Genomic DNA, 17628 nt, shown 5'->3' with positions numbered 1-17628 from the left:
CCTTCACCATGGACCATGGTGGGAAAGAAAAAGATCCTGTGGCCCCTGGATATGGACAAGGAGGTGGCATGTGGTATTGACCATTAGGTGAGCAGGCAGCCATGGAGTGATGACATGTCCTTCCTACACATACCAGAGCAGGAATACCACATGCCGCCTCCTTGTCCATATCCAGGGGCCACAGGATAGTGTGTGAGTTATATCACTTTATTATTATTATGTGGTATATTTATATGCATGTTTTGATGTATTGATGCTATTGATTTAGCGCTTCACTGTATTATTTTTTATGGTATTTTACTGTTAAGGTATCAGTTTTGAGTGTCAGCTGCTTCATTGTATAGGTATTTACTCCATATAAGCGCAGGAGGATTTTCTATATATTTTTCATAGTGCCCCATCATTGGTGTCAGTGGGAGGAATAGTGCCCCATCATTGGTATCAGTGGGAGGAATAGTGCCCCATCATTGGTGTCAGTGGGAGGAATAGTGCCCCATCATTGGTATCAGTGGGAGGAATAGTGCCCCATCATTGGTATCAGTGGGAGTAATAGTGCCCCATCATTGGTATCAGTGGGGGGAATAGTGCCCCATCATTGGTGTCAGTGGGAGGAATAGTGCCCCATCATTGGTATCAGTGGGGGGAATAGTGCCCCATCATTGGTATCAGTGGCAGGAATAGTGCCCCATCATTGGTATCAGTGGCAGGAATAGTGTCCCATCATTGGTATCAGTGGGAGGAATAGTGCCCCATCATTGGTATCAGTGGGAGGAATAGTGCCCCATCATTGGTGTCAGTGGGAGGAATAGTGCCCCATCATTGGTGTCAGTGGGAGGAATAGTGCCCCATCATTGGTATCAGTGGGAGGAATAGTGCCCCATCATTGGTATCAGTGGGAGGAATAGTGCCCCATCATTGGTATCAGTGGGAGGAATAGTGCCCCATCATTGGTATCAGTGGCAGGAATAGTGCCCCATCATTGGTGTCAGTGGGAGGAATAGTGCCCTATCATTGGTGTCAGTGGGAGGAATAGTGCCCCATCATTGGTATCAGTGGGAGGAATAGTGCCCCATCATTGGTGTCAGTGGGAGGAATAGTGCCCCATCATTGGTATCAGTGGGAGGAATAGTGCCCCATCATTGGTATCAGTGGCAGGAATAATGCCTCAAAGGCCAGATAAAGGCAAGCAAAGGGCTGCATCTGGCCCCCGGGCTACAGTTTGGAGACCACTGATATAGAGGACCAGTAGGCAGAGTGGATTTTTATGATATTCCTTCATCGCTGGTTGTGAGGCTGAAAATCACTTCAGCAACTCTTCATGATCACACCTCCTGTGGTTGCTAAGTAATACCTGAAGAAGGGCCCCATGGATTAGAGGTTGTCGCTATGGTATAGGGAGGCTTGCTTGTAGCAACAGACATGCAAAGCACAAAAATCTGCCTTGTTCCTGTATATGAGCAGATCACAGTCCACCGCTTTAACAGTTTACTCATTTAAATATTTTATTGAAATATGCTCAAAAATGGCCTACATATTGTGTTGGGAATGCTATGTGCAAACATTTTGCAAGTATTACCAAAACTACTAATAGTAACAGTTGCCCAGGAAGGGAAAAACCATATAACTGGTAATAACTAAATTCTCAGGAGCATTAAAGTATCTAAATCAAAATGCTTAGGCCAAATACTGTATGTTGCTGCTCCTGATTAAGGGGGCTCTGATAATTATTCAGGTGCACACCATCTCTGGTGCTTTTTATTTACCTGTTATATCTGTATTTTTTGCTAGAAAATGTCTTAGATTCCCCAAACATTATATATTTCTTAAAGCAGAGGCCCTAGAGAATAAATTGGTGGTTTTTGCATTTTTTTTAATGTCAAACAGTATTTGCGCAGCGGTTTTTCAAAATCAACTTTTTGGGAAAAAAATACACTCTCTTGAATTGTAGTGAAAAAACACCCAATTTTTTTGTAAAATATGAAAGACGATGTTACACCGAGTAAATAGATACCAAACATGTAATGCTTTAAAATTGCATTTAAAAGACTTAAAGGGGTTATAGCTCTCCATTACTCTATACAAAATGAAAGAAAAAAGTTTTGCCCTTAGTTCTATTTTAAGTGCAGTTCTAGTACATACCGGTGCAATTTCAGGCGCAATTTCCACATTGAAATCGCACCTGAAATTGCATCTAATGAACGTGAATGGCAGTGTCTTAACATGTGCAATTTGCTGCAGCGCAATTTCTAAATTAGTTCTTGCATTACTTTTTCTGCAGTTTATTGCAATTTCACATACATAGAATATAATGGAACTCGTAATGCAAATCACAAGAAATTGTTGAAAATCTTCACAAGTCGCAATAAAATCTTCAAAAATCACACTTGAAATCTCGCTGAAATTGCACATAAATCGCACAAGTTTAAATCGCAGTGGTGTGACCGGTGACTTAGGGGAAAAAAATAATTTACTTACACAGGCGTTTGCATATTTGCAAAACAAAAAAATGTTTAACCTGGCAATGCACAGAGCAAGAATGGTTGCAGCACGACATCTTTAGTTTAGTTATAAAAAAAATTCCCATAGCCATTTATCTAGTGAATCTACATGTACATTTGTGAGAATTGGGCAAAGACAATTGTTCTTAAAGCTCTTTTTTCTTCTGAACATACTGTATGCTCTTTTATTATGGGCAGTAGTACCACATTATGGTCACTAGATGGAGCTGAGGAACATAGGAAATACCTGTTTGGAACAGAGGAAACAGTGTAACAGTTCTAGAGAATGCCAGAGAATTGGCAAACAAATGTATTCGACTTTTTCTTGTATCTGCTAATTCCCTCTTGTAGTCTCTAGAATTGATACATTGCATCTTTAGCTACAAAGACGTATACCTTCCCTTTGCTCCTCAGCTCAATTTAGTGACCATTTGGCTAAGTTCATACCTATGCAGGTTGCATTTGAGCCATTTCTGCATTGCGTTTTGCATTTTTGCACTTGCGTTTTTGATGCGTTTTGCATTTTGTGTTTTTTTTTTCTTGTTGCTAGGCAGATTTAAAATGCAAAATGCACCAAAAACACAATACATGCTTTTCTGCAGCGTTTCCATTGAAGTCTATAGAACCAAAAAGCAACTTTTTCAAAAAAGTCCCTGACCCTTTCCAAAAAACACACCGGGTGAAAAACCTTCTGGGTGTAGCTCTCCCCTCAGCCCCCCCCCCCCCAATACTTGCCTGAGCCCCATCTCGATCCAGCGATTTGCATGAGAGCCAGGTCTCTCCCAGATCTCTCTCTCCTCACTGGCTCACACAGCAGGAGGAGCCATTGGCTCCTGCTGCTATCAATCACAGCCAGTGAGCCAATGAGAGTGGTGTCCATTCACAGGAGTGCGGCTCACAAGCAAGACTGCTCAAGTGCCCCCATAGCAAGAGGCTAGGGGAGGAGCTAGAAGTGAACATGTCCCATAGGAAATCCTGTTAAGTGGACTGTAGAGCGTATCTGGAAAACGCTGCGGAAATTGCTGAGATGTGCACCTAGGGTAAGGCGGTATTTTACTACTTCCAAGAAAAAAAGAATGTCAGAATAGAAAATAGCTTAGAGAACATTTGTTTTTGCTCAATTTGACCATAACAAATGTAGTGCAATTCACTAGATGATTGATTACTAGGGATGAGCTCAGTGTTCGGTCCAAATATTAGTTCAGAGCAAACCCTGGCTGTTCAGAAATACATCCCTAAATGTTATACGTGGACAAATGTTACAGCTTGGAGCTGTCAATGGTTGCTAAGGAAACAACAGGTGCTGGCACCCACTGAGTCATTAGCAACCATTGATGTCACATGGCCTAATCACTAACATAGGAATCCCTGGACATGAAAGCAAATGGATGGGGATGGGAGGGGTTACATCATTGTCTAAATATGGCCACATGGTCATGTTGTTGGGCAGCACAGTGGCTAATGGTTAGCACTTATGGCTGGCAGTACTAGGGTTGTTGGTTCAAACCCCAACTATGGCACTGCCTGACTGGAGTTTGCATGTTCTCCCTGTGCCTGCATGGATTTCCTTCGGGTACTCCGGTTTCCTCCTACACTCCAGAGACATGCTGGTAGGTGAATTGGATCCTGTCTAAATTGGCCTTAATATGTGTATGTAAGTTGGAGACCTTAGATTGTACTCCTCTTGAGGGTTGGGGACTGATGTGAATGTACAATATATAAGTAAAGCACTGCATAATTTGACAGTGCTATATAAGTACCTGAAATAAATGTCAGAACTATCACCGCCCCTTCCCTTATGTAGCTGATGACAGCTTGGGGAGCTAACAGCACCAGTGAGATTGGTTGTATGTGCCAAGATGGTTGAGTTTTTTGTCATAGGGCAGCAAGTAGGGGACATTGTAATTGATAATAGATTTACAATCATGGACTTTTCGGGGGATCTTTTTTTACATTTTACCCCTTATTAATTTACATGGGGGCAATATTTATGAGCCCACTTCTTATTAAAGGGGGCTTCCAGATTCCAATAAGCCCCCTTACCACAGAGCCCTACAACCACTGACAAGAGTTGTGGGAAAGAGGTCCTTGTTTTCAATAACATGGGGACAGTGTACTTTGCCAGGATGCATGCTGGGATTAAAACGGTTCTAAAGGCAAAGGGTTTTTTTTTACCCTAATGCATTCTATTCATGAAAGTAAACAACCTTCTGGGTGCAGCTCCCCCCCCCCCTTATACTTATCTGAGCCCCATCTTCAGTGATGTGCATGAGAGCCAGGTCTCTCCCAGATCTCTCTCTCCTCACTGGCTCACACAGCAGAAGGAGCCATTGGCTCCTGCTGCTGTTAATCACAGCCAGTGAGCCAATGAGAGTATGTGTCCATTCACAGGAGCGCAACTCAGAAGCAAGCCTGCTCAAGTGCCCCCATAGCAAGAGGCTTGGGGAGGAGCCCCATCTCCAGTGATGTGCATGAAACCAGGTCTTTCCCAGATCTCTCTCTCCTCACTGGCTCACACAGCAGGAGGAGCCATTGGCTCCTGCTGCTGTTAATCACAGCCAGTGAGCCAATGAGAGTAGGTGTCCATTCACAGGAGCATGGCTCAGAAGCAAGCCTGCTCAAGTGCCCCCATAGCAAGAGGCTTGGGGAGGAGCCCCATCTCCAGTGATGTGCATGAGAGCCAGGTCTCTCCCAGATCTCTCTCTCCTTACTGGCTCACACAGCAGGAGGAGCCATTGGCTCCTGCTGCTGTTAATCACAGCCAGTGAGCCAATGAGAGTAGGTGTCCATTCACAGGAGCGCGGCTCAGAAGCAAGCCTGCTCAAGTGCCCCCATAGCAAGAGGCTTGGGGAGGAGCTAGAGGTGAACAAGTCCCATAGGAAATTCTGTTAAGTGGACAGTAGTGCGTTTCTGTAAACTTGCTCAAGTGCCCACATAGCAAGAGGCATGGGGAGGAGCTGGGACACAAAGGATCTGATATATATTTTTTGGAGGGTGGGGAATCTAGCCATTTTTTTATTCTTGCTGTAGGATGGACAACAATAAAAGTGACTTTAAAAAAAAAAAAAAAGAGCAAATTTTCTTCTAAAGACCCCCCAGAAAACATAGCAGACAGTTGGAGGGGTCTGTTTCCTATCTTTTTAATTTTTAAAAGATCTGGGAAGAAATTAAATGTCATTTGCACAGTTTCTTCTAAAGACCCCCCAAAAACATCAGACACTTGGAGGGGACTGTTTCCTATCTTTTTAATTTTTAAAAGATCTGGGAAGGAATGAAATGTCATTTGCTGGCAAGTTTAAACACTTTTTGCCTTTGTAAATGTCATTGCTGCTACAGCACTTTTTGTACATCACGGAGATGCGCCCATTTACACGCAGGATTGGGGCACCTCCAGGCATACCTATTTTAAAGGATGTAGGCTTTTTTAATGTTTCTTTTTAAGCACTTAAAATAATCCCTGCTCCTGACTGAATGGATTTTATTTTTGCATTGATACATGTTCCCAAGGGTAGTAACCCATCCCCCCCAACCCAATGCTATTTTTGACACACCTTTGGCTATTAGCCCAGAAAATGGCCATTTTTAACTTGACAGATTTGGCTCCCATTGATTTCAGTATCTAGTGTATATTCCACTTTTTTATTTTCACTTTCCTAGATAATAATGTTATAAGAGAATGTTTTAGTGCCATTAAGTGGCATATGTCCTTGTCTAAGTAAAGCACTTGGCAGAGGAAGGCGATATATGGCACAGTTGGGAGTAACACTGTCTTCCAATTAAAACATAGGCGCTGTAATTAATGAGAACTGCCTTCAAATGTTTCCCCTGTACAGGTGATGTGTCACTTCATACAGACATTTAGATTTTAACTGCACAAAAAGAATGCAGCCTATAAATACATAGAGTACTGTTTATGGTACAACATTTAAAGCGTATTGAAAACACAAAAACAAAACAAATATTATATTGCAGCCTACCAGATGTGTTAGCTTTATTTGTTTTCACTTTTTATTTATTTTTTCCTTTTTCAGCAGGTAATCCTGAGAATGACACATTTCCTAGGCTGACAACACTCACTCCTCCACTGTATCTATGGATGGAGCCATGCAGGGGCGGACTGACAACTCATGGGGCCCCTGGAAATTAGGGGATCATGGGGCCCCTGTGTCCTTGCCCAAACTCAAAAAAGCCTATGAAAAAGGTACCAGGGGCATCTCATGGGGCCCCCTACTGACCCCGGGCCCTTGGGCAGTGCCCGGGTTTCCAAATAGTCAATCCGCCCCTGGAGCCATGGTTGTCACCCAGACTTGTCTTCAAACATCTCTGCATTTCTTCATCTCCATGAATTGCGTTTTTGGCAGGATCCACAGGTACTTTCTTTACTAGTTGAAAATATTCTTAGCTTGAAAGAGAAAACGAATGCAGTCAACACATCTAAAGCTTGGTGAGCTGCAACATAATCAATCAACACTGCAAAAACGCCTGTGCAAAAACACAAAACGCACTGCAGATATGGATCAACCGCAAACTGCATAGGTGTGAACCTAGCCTTAAAGTTGACGTTTAGGTATGGCAGCTTTTACATACTGTAGGTGTATGAGTTCAGCTTGGACCAATGCAGGGATGTATGTGTCACACTTGGGATCCCTTTGAAAGCCAGATATCAGTAGGCACCACTACAATAGGGATCTCCGCTAACTTCCAGATCCTGTGCCCAGCAGCTGTCCTGCTGCATACAGAACACAGGAGATCACTCGCTCTACACTTTTGCCATTCAAAGACTAGTAATGTGCATTTCATTTCCTTATGATTCCTTTTTCAGATGACAATTCCATTTTCGAATATTCAGATCTATCCCCAGTCCCAGGTCCATTCGCTGACAAACTCATGTAGACTTCACCTCCGCAACATCTCCAAAATACGTCCGTTCCTAACCTTGGAAACCACTAAGCAACTTATTCACTCCCTTATTATATCTCGCCTCGACTACTATAACTCCCTCCTCATCAGCTTACCTCACCGCAGGCTATCCCCGCTTCAGTCTATATTGAATGCTGCGGCCAGACTCACTCACCTTACTTACTCTGTATCCACCACCCCTCTCTGCCAATCCCTCCACTGGCTTCCCATTGCCCAATGGATAAAATTCAAAATGCTAACACTGACGTATAAAGCCATTCATAATAAACTACATCACCGATCTGGTATCCAAATACCACCCAAAGCATACTCTCCACTCCTCACAAGACCTCCTACTCTCTAGTTCCCTGGTCTCCTCCTCCCATGCCCGTCTCCAGGAATTCTCCAGGGCTTCCCCCACCCTCTGGAACTCCCTACCCCAATCCATCAGACTATCACCTACTCTCCTCACCTTTTAGGCGCACTCTGAAAACTAATCTTTTCAGGGAAGCCTACCCCACCCTCAGCTAATTACTGAACTTCTCCACTCTTCCTACCACTCCATCCCCCACAGCTATTTCCTCCTGTATGCCTATCCCCTCCCTCCTAGATTGTAAGCTCCAAGGAGCAGGGCCCTCAAATCCCTTGTGTATTGAATTGTATTGTCACTGTGCTGTCTCGTGTACTGTCTCCCATTACAATGTAAAGCGCTGAGCAAACTGTTGGCGCTATAAAAATCCTGTATAATAAAAAAAATAATAATCCGAATCTCTGAATGGATATAGTAACAAATGTCAGCAAATTCGAAAAAAGCTATAATGAAATTAACAAATGCATTTGCTTCATTCAGATGACATCACATGATAGTAGTATGGGCCCATGGGGAAATTAATTACATTTTCAAATCTGTTCAATAATTCAGATTTGAATAACGAATGGATCCGAATTTTGTTCCATTTGTTAATTTAGACGTGCATGACAACAGTCGATATTGTCCATCAGGTCATGTCATTTCTTTTGGTGGGTTGGACTAGCACCAGAAAATATTGAATCCTTCTGATTCAAAGCATCCGATTCTATAATATATTGAATATATACCAATCTTCCAGAAAAACTGCAACATTTTTCGGATCCACCCGGACCAAGGAATATTTGAAATGATTGACAAATTTACTAAATAAATTCTGCAAAAGAATCAGTTCAACATAACAAATATGATGAAACAAAATTCTTCAAGGAACAAATTCATCCAAAAAGCAACTAAACCAAAATTCCTAGCGTGCACATGTCTATCAAAAAACAGTTTGCATTTTCTCAGTGAATGCAAATCGCTCTCTGATTGGGTGAGGTAGAGAAGTGGGGCGATGACATCCCAATCTCCACTTTTTCCAATCAGAGAATACTTTGAATTGATTTAGAAATGTCAACGTATACATCGAATGGTGCTTGTGCCATCTGAACGACCATCTGTGTTCAGTAATCAGCAAGGCAGTAACTCAACAAGGGACCCGAAAGCCAGCGGCAATCACTGTAGCTGTGCCTAATACAGTGATTTGCAGCTTCCACGAGGATCCCACAAGCATGGCAAATACATACTTAAGCCTAGTAGCCTTTCCTCCGATTAGAAAATAGGATGAAAAATACCACTTTTGGAGCGATCATCTGATAATCTGATTGCTGGTTCACAGCTTTCAAGAGCCGATCATGACAGTTCAAGGCACAAACACAAACATTTTTCTCGTAGGGTAACAAAACGCAAAACAGGGTCGTTTAGGGCCAGTTCACACTACCTGTGTTTCAGTTGCTTTTTTTCTGCATCCAAAATGCACAGAAAGTAGGTTATATGGTTGTCAATGGCAAAGTTCACATCAGTGCTTGCAGTTCCAGTGCGTTCCGGTTGCAGAACGGGCTGCATTTTTCCTGCAAAGAACTGTACTGCAATGCGGTAAAATGCACCAAAAATGCACTGGAATGTCCTTATTTAACCCCTTTGTCACAAATATGCGGCCTCACAGAACTGGGCTTTTTTCCATGGGGACACATATTTGCGTACCTGGCTTTCTGTTGGGTGTGCGCCGCACAGCGCACTCCCAGAATAAAGACTGGGGTGTCACTGAGAGCCCCGGGTCCCGTTCTAACGATCGGGACCAGGGACATCCGATTCAGAGTCACATGATTGCTGTGATAACCTCTGATTGGCTATCACATTGATTAGTCACTGTATAGCCTGTCCCCCTTGGTTTTTTTTTATATGAATGGCAGAGAGAGATACATTGTCCTGGCATAGAAAAAAAAATGTTTGTAAAAAAAAAAAAGTTAAATAAATATTAAAAAATAAAATAAAAAATAAAGAAAAAAATACCTAGATCAAGGTTTGATCTAGTACAGTGCCAGGGTAAGTGTTTTGGTCAAGGTCAGGGTGAGAGGTCAAGGTCAAAGGTCAGGATTTTTTTTTTTAATTGGTATCAGTGCCAGTTAGTGTGTTTTAGGTAAACAAACCCCCCCCCCCAAAAAAAAACAAAACAAAAACAAAATGTGCACTATTGTTTCTGGGCTGTACTACGGGTACAAGCAACAAATAACATACACAAATATGGTATCGCTGCAATCGCCAAGAGCTGGAAAATGTGTTTTGAGTTGTTCTTTAGTGGTAGGTTATGGCAGTAACAAGAAACACACAGCTAAATTTATTAATTACTATTTTGGGCCAGTTTTCCTTTGATAATGAAAAAAAATCATGTGATATTTATTACCATTTACAACCAAACGAAAGCCCAATTTGTCCTGAAATAAACGCGGTATAATTCACCTGTATGTACAAAGTAGTTGTGAGGATATGTACGGTTTTACGAACACATGTCAACATTGCAAAATTGTGCTTAGGCATTAAGATTTGTTTTACCCTTAGGAGCAAAGGCGTTACATTGCAGAAGAGAGGGGGAAATGAACTGGAATGCATAAAAAAAACACACTGGAATGCATAAAAAATGCATCAAAAATGCACTGGAACATGGCAAAAACGCAACAAAATCACATCAAAAACACGCATGCAGAAACACATCTGGAATGCATCTGGACTGCGTTTCTATAGTGTGAACTGGTCCTTAATCAGTACAGTATTCGTCCGAAATAAGTCAAGTGACCAAGACTGCGCATGCTTGGAAACTAAAGAATACATTACAATACAATGCCATACATTACATCATTGTGGGAGTTGTATTCAAACTTACGAGAATTTATGTAACTCTAGTAACCTATTCGTTTTCGAGATGAGACTAGCATGCAATAAAAAAATGGACGTCCATTCACCCAATATTCTCCTTGTGTGTACGAGGCTTTATATTGGTCCAAGCTGAACCCATATACTGCAACTACTGTATATAAAAACTGCTATAACTAAACATCTTTCCGTAATTCTGCATGTTTACAGGTAATTCACACTGTTATAGTGAGAATACTGAAAGGGTGATTGTGACAGTAACAGAAATTAAGTATGGTCCTGTTGCCCATAGTCGGCCATCAGATTCTGGTGCTTATTTTTAAACTGGGAACCCAATTGCTTGTTGTGAGCAACACAGACATTCCGTTTTTCTACAGTACTCCTATACATGTATTGGACTCCAGTGGCCTATTCTCATTAGATTTATTGTTGCACTCTAGTCAGTTGGGTAAAACAGCAATGATCATAAGCAAAGTGTAGGGCTCCTTAGTGGCCAATCAGTAATCTCACCCCTGTGAACCGACATCAGATTACGGTTACGGTTGACTACTGTACATAACATATCATCGATGCTCTATGCACTTTACTAAATAACCATGTGTGCATAGGGTGTCATAAAACTAGAGGTCAGCTAGGGTCGGTCATTGCTTCTATAGTAATGTCAAGGATTTGACAATAGAAAATGTTCTATTATGCAACCCCAGCCATATAACTACAAGATCCATTGTGAGAACAATGATCAACAACCAATATGGAACTACAGGCTCAACAACCCTTGAAGCCTAAGTCAACAAGGTACTGCTACAAACTTGTAGTTCCCTTATCTATATGAAGAGTGACCAGGGGCGGACTGACAACTCATGGGGCCCCCGGGCAATAGGGGATCATGGGGCTCCTGTGTCCTTGCCCAAACTCAAAAAAGCCTATAAAAAAGGTACCAGGGGCATCTCATGGGGCCCCCTACTGACCCCGGGCCCTCGGGCAGTGCCCGAGTTTCCAACTGGTCAGTCCACCCCTGAGAGTGACTTTATCTATATGACAATTAATCATCCATAGATAATGTAAGTCTTCTATAGCAGATAATATTCTATTTACTAACTGAAGTATACATATAATCTAATTTATGAAAGCAAACTGCAAATTGCAGTAGCTCACAACACCCCATCAAAATGAATTTTTCTTGACAGAAAATCTGATTTGTTACTCTACTTTTCATGTCATCATTGCACTTTACCCACAATTCAGCCTGTGCTGTACTGTAAGTCTATCACTACGACAGTTATTGGGATTTTTTTTATTATAACAAAATGTCTTTATGATAACCAGGGGCGGACTGACCATTTGGAAACTCGGGCACTGCCCGAGGGCCCGGGGTCAGTAGGGGCCCCATGAGATGCCCCTGGTACCTTTTTCATAGGCTTTTTTGAGTTTGGGCAAGGACACAGGGGCCCCATGATCCCCTTTTGCCCGGGGGCCCCATGAGTTGTCAGTCCGCCCCTGATGATAACTGTTTATACATTATATTTATATTAATATAATGCATAATAATGATTAAAAAAATGAAAATGACAAATAATAAACATGGGCAGAACAGTGACTAAGTGGTTAGTGCTTCTGCCTAGCAGTGCTAAGGTTGTTGGTTTGAATCCATGGCACCACCTGCCTGGAGTTTGCATGTTCTCTATGTGCCTATGTGGGTTTTCTTCTGGGTACTCTGGTTTCCCCCCATGCTCCAAAGACATGCTGGTAGATTGAATAGCCCTAGTAAGTGTATGTATGAATGTGAATTAGGGACCTTAGTTTGTAAGCTCCTCAAGGTCAGGGACTGCTGTGAATTTTAGAATATATATGCAAAGTGCTGTGTAAATGTACAGCGCTATGTAAGTACCTGTACTAAATGAATATATATACAGTATCTATTATTCATTTTGTACATGTTATTTATTACAGATACTTATATAGCACCATCAATTTATGCAGTGCGTTTACATATATATTGTACATTCACATCAGTCCCTAACCCTCAAGGGGTGTACAATCTAAGGTCCCTAACTTACATTCATACATACACATACTAGGGCCAATTTAGATAGGAATCCAATTACCTACCAGCATGTCTTTGGAGTGTAGGAGGAAACTGGAGTACTTGGAGGGAAACCCACATAGGCAAAGGAAGAACATGCAAACACCAGGCAGGTGATGTCATGGTTGGGATTCAAACCAAGGACCCTAGTACTGCCAGGTGGAAGTGCTAACCATTTAGCCACTATGCTGCCCCTGTGTTATAAAAAAAAGTGTCATAAATTGAGCAGTGAAATGTTTTGTAGCTCCTTTCACTTTCAAATCACTGTGGTCCCATTTTGTAATATTTCATTTTCTTTAGGACAAGGGCTGCAGGGTGCCAAGAACAGACCAACCATCAGTATTTCTTCACTAACTTGTCTGCCCTAAACCAGTAACTGTAAGCTCCTTGGTTGCTCTGGGCTACTAAACTGTGTTCCCCATCATTGCTCTTCCACCAAATGTATTTTAGGATGTGTAAAATGCCAAGACTGTAGCAACCAATCCGATAACTTCTCCTTATCTAACCTGACTACAGTAAAATGAAATCGATTTGCCGTGACTTATACTGTTTTATTCTTTGCATTGTGGCTTAGTGGTTAGCACTTCTGCCTTGCAGCACTGGGGTCCTTGGTTTGAATCCAAGCCAGGGCACTACCTGCATGGGGTTTGTATGTTCTCCCTGTGCTTGCATGGGTTTCCCTTGGGTACTCCAGTTTCCTCCCACACTGATAGATTAATTGGCTCCTGTCTAAACTGACCCTAATGTGAATGTATGAATGTGAGTTAGGGACCTTAGATTGGAAGCTCCTTTGAGGGTTAGGGACTGATGTGAATATACAATAGGTAAAGCACTGTGTAAATTGTTAATGCTCTATAAATACCTGAAATAAATAAGATATTACATATTTTATGATCAGAACCCTCTTGCCCTGCATCCAGGACAATATATTGCCACCTGGCCATGGCTATGCAGGTAGTGACTGGGCTCTGTAAAGGAAACTGTCCAGAGAAACTACAGTGCCATCTACACAGAATATACAGTAACTGGATATAACATTTATAGGTAAAGTTGATCCAGGAAATATCCGATTGCCTCTCGGGGGATCAGGAAGGAATTTTTTTCCCTGCAGGAGCAAATTGGATCATGCTTTGCTGTTTTTTTTTGCCTTCCTCTGGATCAACTGTAGGATTATAACTTTTTTTTTTATTTTATGGTTGAACTGGATGGACTTTTGTCTTTTTTCAGCCAGACTATGTAACTATCACTAATCTCTCCCAATCCAGGAGTTTCCAATTCAATAGCTGCCTGCTTGTATCAGGTCAGTGCAGAAACAGCCAGGCAACTAGCATTTTTAGAAGAAGGTAGGCAGTGCCAAGCTAGTTTTTCTCAGTACAGGTTTCCTGTAAAGATTTATTGGGGAGTCCTTTATATGTGGCATGGTATTCATGTATTTGCTTGGCTCAAAGGACTTCTTAGAAAAAAAAAGGCTTTTGTAAAAGAGCTTAAAAGCTTCAAATATTGCTTTGTGGGACTTCTGATCAGAACATATAGCATGCCACCATCATACATATAGATATAACATGTGGTGTAGTTGTAGAATATAGACGGTATCACAAAGTCGTCATGAGTAAGCTGACCCTGAGATGTACTGCCCCCCACAATGATGAGTCTCATGGTCAACCATTGAGAACCCCCAGCCATGCATATAAATAACCGAAGGCTGACATTTTATTGGCTGCACACACAGATCGTCTGGAGAGGGCGCTATCCAAGTTTCCTGAATCCATCAATATCTGCAAGGTCATAAGTAGGTGAGAGTGCAAATTAGATCACTGACCTGCGTTGGCTGGACTGGCTGGGGAAGTTGATCATCTACAAGCAAGGCTGACATTGGAGTGAAGAGTAGAAGGAAGAGTACAATACCTTTTGAGAAGCCAATAGAGCAGGTCAGCTCAGACACAGGACAGCTCCATCCCATGGATCAGCAGCATCCAAGGCTTGGGTACCAGCACAGCCCAGCTAGTGCCAAGTGGGCATTCACACAGCATTGCAGATCAGCACAGAGCAGAGCTGGTAGGGTGATGGAGGGCACACTGGGCATCCACTTAGCCCAGTCTATCCCTAACCATGCCTGTCTAATAGCATTGCTCTATCTGCAGTCTCCTCCAGTCTAATTGCCTGTTATTCATTATAAGAAGTGCAATAATGCAAGGCTCTCCGGCTGCATGAATTTCATTGAAAGTAGAAAGGAGAATGGATTTGCTAGACTGTGCATAGAGAGCTTGTGATTTCGCTGTGAGATAAAGCAGGGATTTGTTATCAGCAGCCCCTTAATCCTGTTGCAGATTTGCAGACATTGCTGTGTGCCTTGTAGAGGGAAAGGTATCCAATTTTATTCCATGCAGCTGATAGTGCCTGCAGCATCACAGGAGAGCATGGAGAGGATGGGGAGGGGGGGAGGATGGAGAGAAGGAGATTGCAACCTGCATTGATCCCAGCCTGGACCACAGAGCATCCTCATGAAGAGGCATTGATTTGTATGTCCCCCCTCACATCTCACTCCTCTCTGTGTGCCAGCTGCCTGTGCCAGCTGGAAGTCTGGGATTAAAGACTAGAACAATAAAGCAGAGGATGGCCATGGCACTCGCAGGAATAAGTCCTGCTATTAACCTCCCTATTCAGGCTTCCCAAACTAATGGGCTCTCTTTAACTATGTGCAGCCTGACTGCTACTGGGGGACACAATCCTATGGCAATTAATATTGTTATTATTATTATTGTTAGGGTTTAAGGAATGTGTGAGATCCCACATTCCAAGGACAAAATGAATATCTTCAAATTGCTTACAGCAAGGAGAGACTTTCTAACAATAAAATAAAAAAAATATATAATTGAAAAAAAATATATATATAATTGAAAAAAAAATTAAAATTATATATATATATATATATATATATATATATATATATATATATATACACATTCCAAGGACAAAATGAATATCTTAAAATTGCTTACAGCAAGGAGAGACTTTCTAACAATAAAATAAAAAAATATATATAATTGAAAAATATATATATATATATATAAAATTGAAATTTTTTATATATATATATATATATATATATATACATATATATATATATATATATATATATATACATATATATATATATATATATATATATATACATATATATATATATATATATATATATATATACATATATATATATATATATATATATATATATACATATACACACTATAGTGCCAAATGTATTGGGACACCCCTCCAAATCATTGGATTCAGATGTTCCAATCAACTCCATGGCCACAAGTGTATAAAATCAAGCACCTAGACATGCAGGCTGCTTCTACAAACATTTGTTAAAGAATGGGTCGCTCTCAGGAGCTCAGTGAATTCAAGCGTGGTACCGTGATAGGTTGTCACCTGTGAATAAGTCCATCCATGAAAGTGGTATTATAACAAAGTGGTAGCAACTGGGAACAGCAACTCAGCCATGAAGTGGTAAGCCACGTAAAGTGACAGAGCGGGGTCAGCGCATACTGAAGCGCACAGTGCGCAGAAGTCGCCGACTGTCTGCAGAGTCAATAGCTAAAGACCTCCAAACTTTTTGTAACCTTCAGATTAACACAACAACAGTGCGTAGAGAGCTTCATGGAATGGGTTTCCATGGCCAAGCAGCTGCATTCAAGCTTTACATCACCAAGCGCAATGCAAAGCGTCAGATGCAGTGGTGTAAAGCACGCCACCACTGGACTCTAGAGCAGTGGAGACATGTTCTCTGGAATGACCAATCATGACCAATCATGCTTGTCTGTCTAGCAGTCTAATTGACATGTATGGGTTCTGTGGTTGCCAGGAGAAGAGTACTTGCCTGACTGCAGTGTGCCAAGTGGGAAGTTTGGTGGAGGGGGATTATGGTGTGGGGTTGTCTTCAGGAGCAGGGTTTGACCCCTTAGCTCCAGTGAAGGGGACTCTTAAGGCATCATCATACCAAGACAAGTATATATATATATATATATATATATATATATATATATATATATATATATATATACACTATATTGCCAAAAGTATTGGGACGCCTACCCTTACACGCATGTGAACTTTGGTGGCATCTCAGTCTTAATCCATAGGGTTCAATAATGAGTTGGCCAGCCCTTTACAGCTATAACAGCCTCAACTCTTCTGGGAAGGCTGCCCACAAGGTTTAGGAGTGTGTCTATGGGAAGGTTTGACTATTATTACAGCAGCGCATTTGTGAGGTCAGGCACTGATGTCGGATGAGAAGGCTTGGGTCACAGTCTCTAATTCATCCCAAAGGTGTTCTATCGGATTGAGGTCAGGACTCTGTGCAGGCCAGTCAAGTTCCTCCACCCCAAACTCCTCATCCATGTCTTTATGGACCTTGCTTTGTGCACTGGTGCGCAATTGTGTTGGAACAGAAAGGGGCCATCCCCAAACTCTTCCCACAAAGTTGGGAGCATGAAATTGTCCAAAATGTTCAATGGAGAAGCTGCTGAAATGCATGGTAGTGCATTTTTGCCGTGTTTAGCATTTTTATTCTGCCCAGCAACCAAAAAACCTCCACTTTAACAAAAAAAGCACTGAACAAAATGCAAAACGTGGTAAAACATGCGTCAAAAATACATGTAGAAAAACATAAAATGAGCTGCAAGAAGCACTGCAAAAAGGACAAAAAGCAAACTGCATAGGTGTGAACGGAACCTTAAAAAGTAAAAAGCAGCATTTTTATTACAATAGAGTTCAATGGAAAAGCTGCTGAAATGCATTGTAGTGCGTTTTTGGCGAATTTTGCATTTTTATTCTGCCCAGCAAGAAAAAAAAATCCACTTTAACAAAAAAAAAAAAATCATATGACATCCTTCCATTCTTACCGTGCATGCGCGGCTCAGGGA

General features: G+C 41.6%; 1 protein-coding gene across 2 annotated transcripts in view; it reads right to left on the bottom strand.

Moving 5' to 3' along the window:
• GRM5 (glutamate metabotropic receptor 5) overlaps nt 1-15212 on the bottom strand; it is a 546141-nt gene extending 530929 nt beyond the window's left edge. The window contains exon 1 of one of the 2 annotated variants that reach the window (XM_089656651.1): nt 14520-15212. The gene's annotated coding sequence lies outside the window, so the exon portion shown is untranslated. The remainder of the gene's footprint in view (nt 1-14519) is intronic. The other variant, XM_089656647.1, reaches the window with a different exon arrangement.
• Between the last annotated feature and the right edge of the window lie 2416 nt (nt 15213-17628).

This window comes from Staurois parvus, unplaced genomic scaffold (assembly GCF_062004578.1).
Source record: "Staurois parvus isolate SC_StPar_1 unplaced genomic scaffold, SC_StPar_1.0 ptg000027l, whole genome shotgun sequence".
Taxonomy (NCBI): domain Eukaryota; kingdom Metazoa; phylum Chordata; class Amphibia; order Anura; family Ranidae; genus Staurois; species Staurois parvus.
Note: the sequence above shows the minus strand (reverse complement) of the source record. Positions and strands in the feature narration are given on the sequence as shown.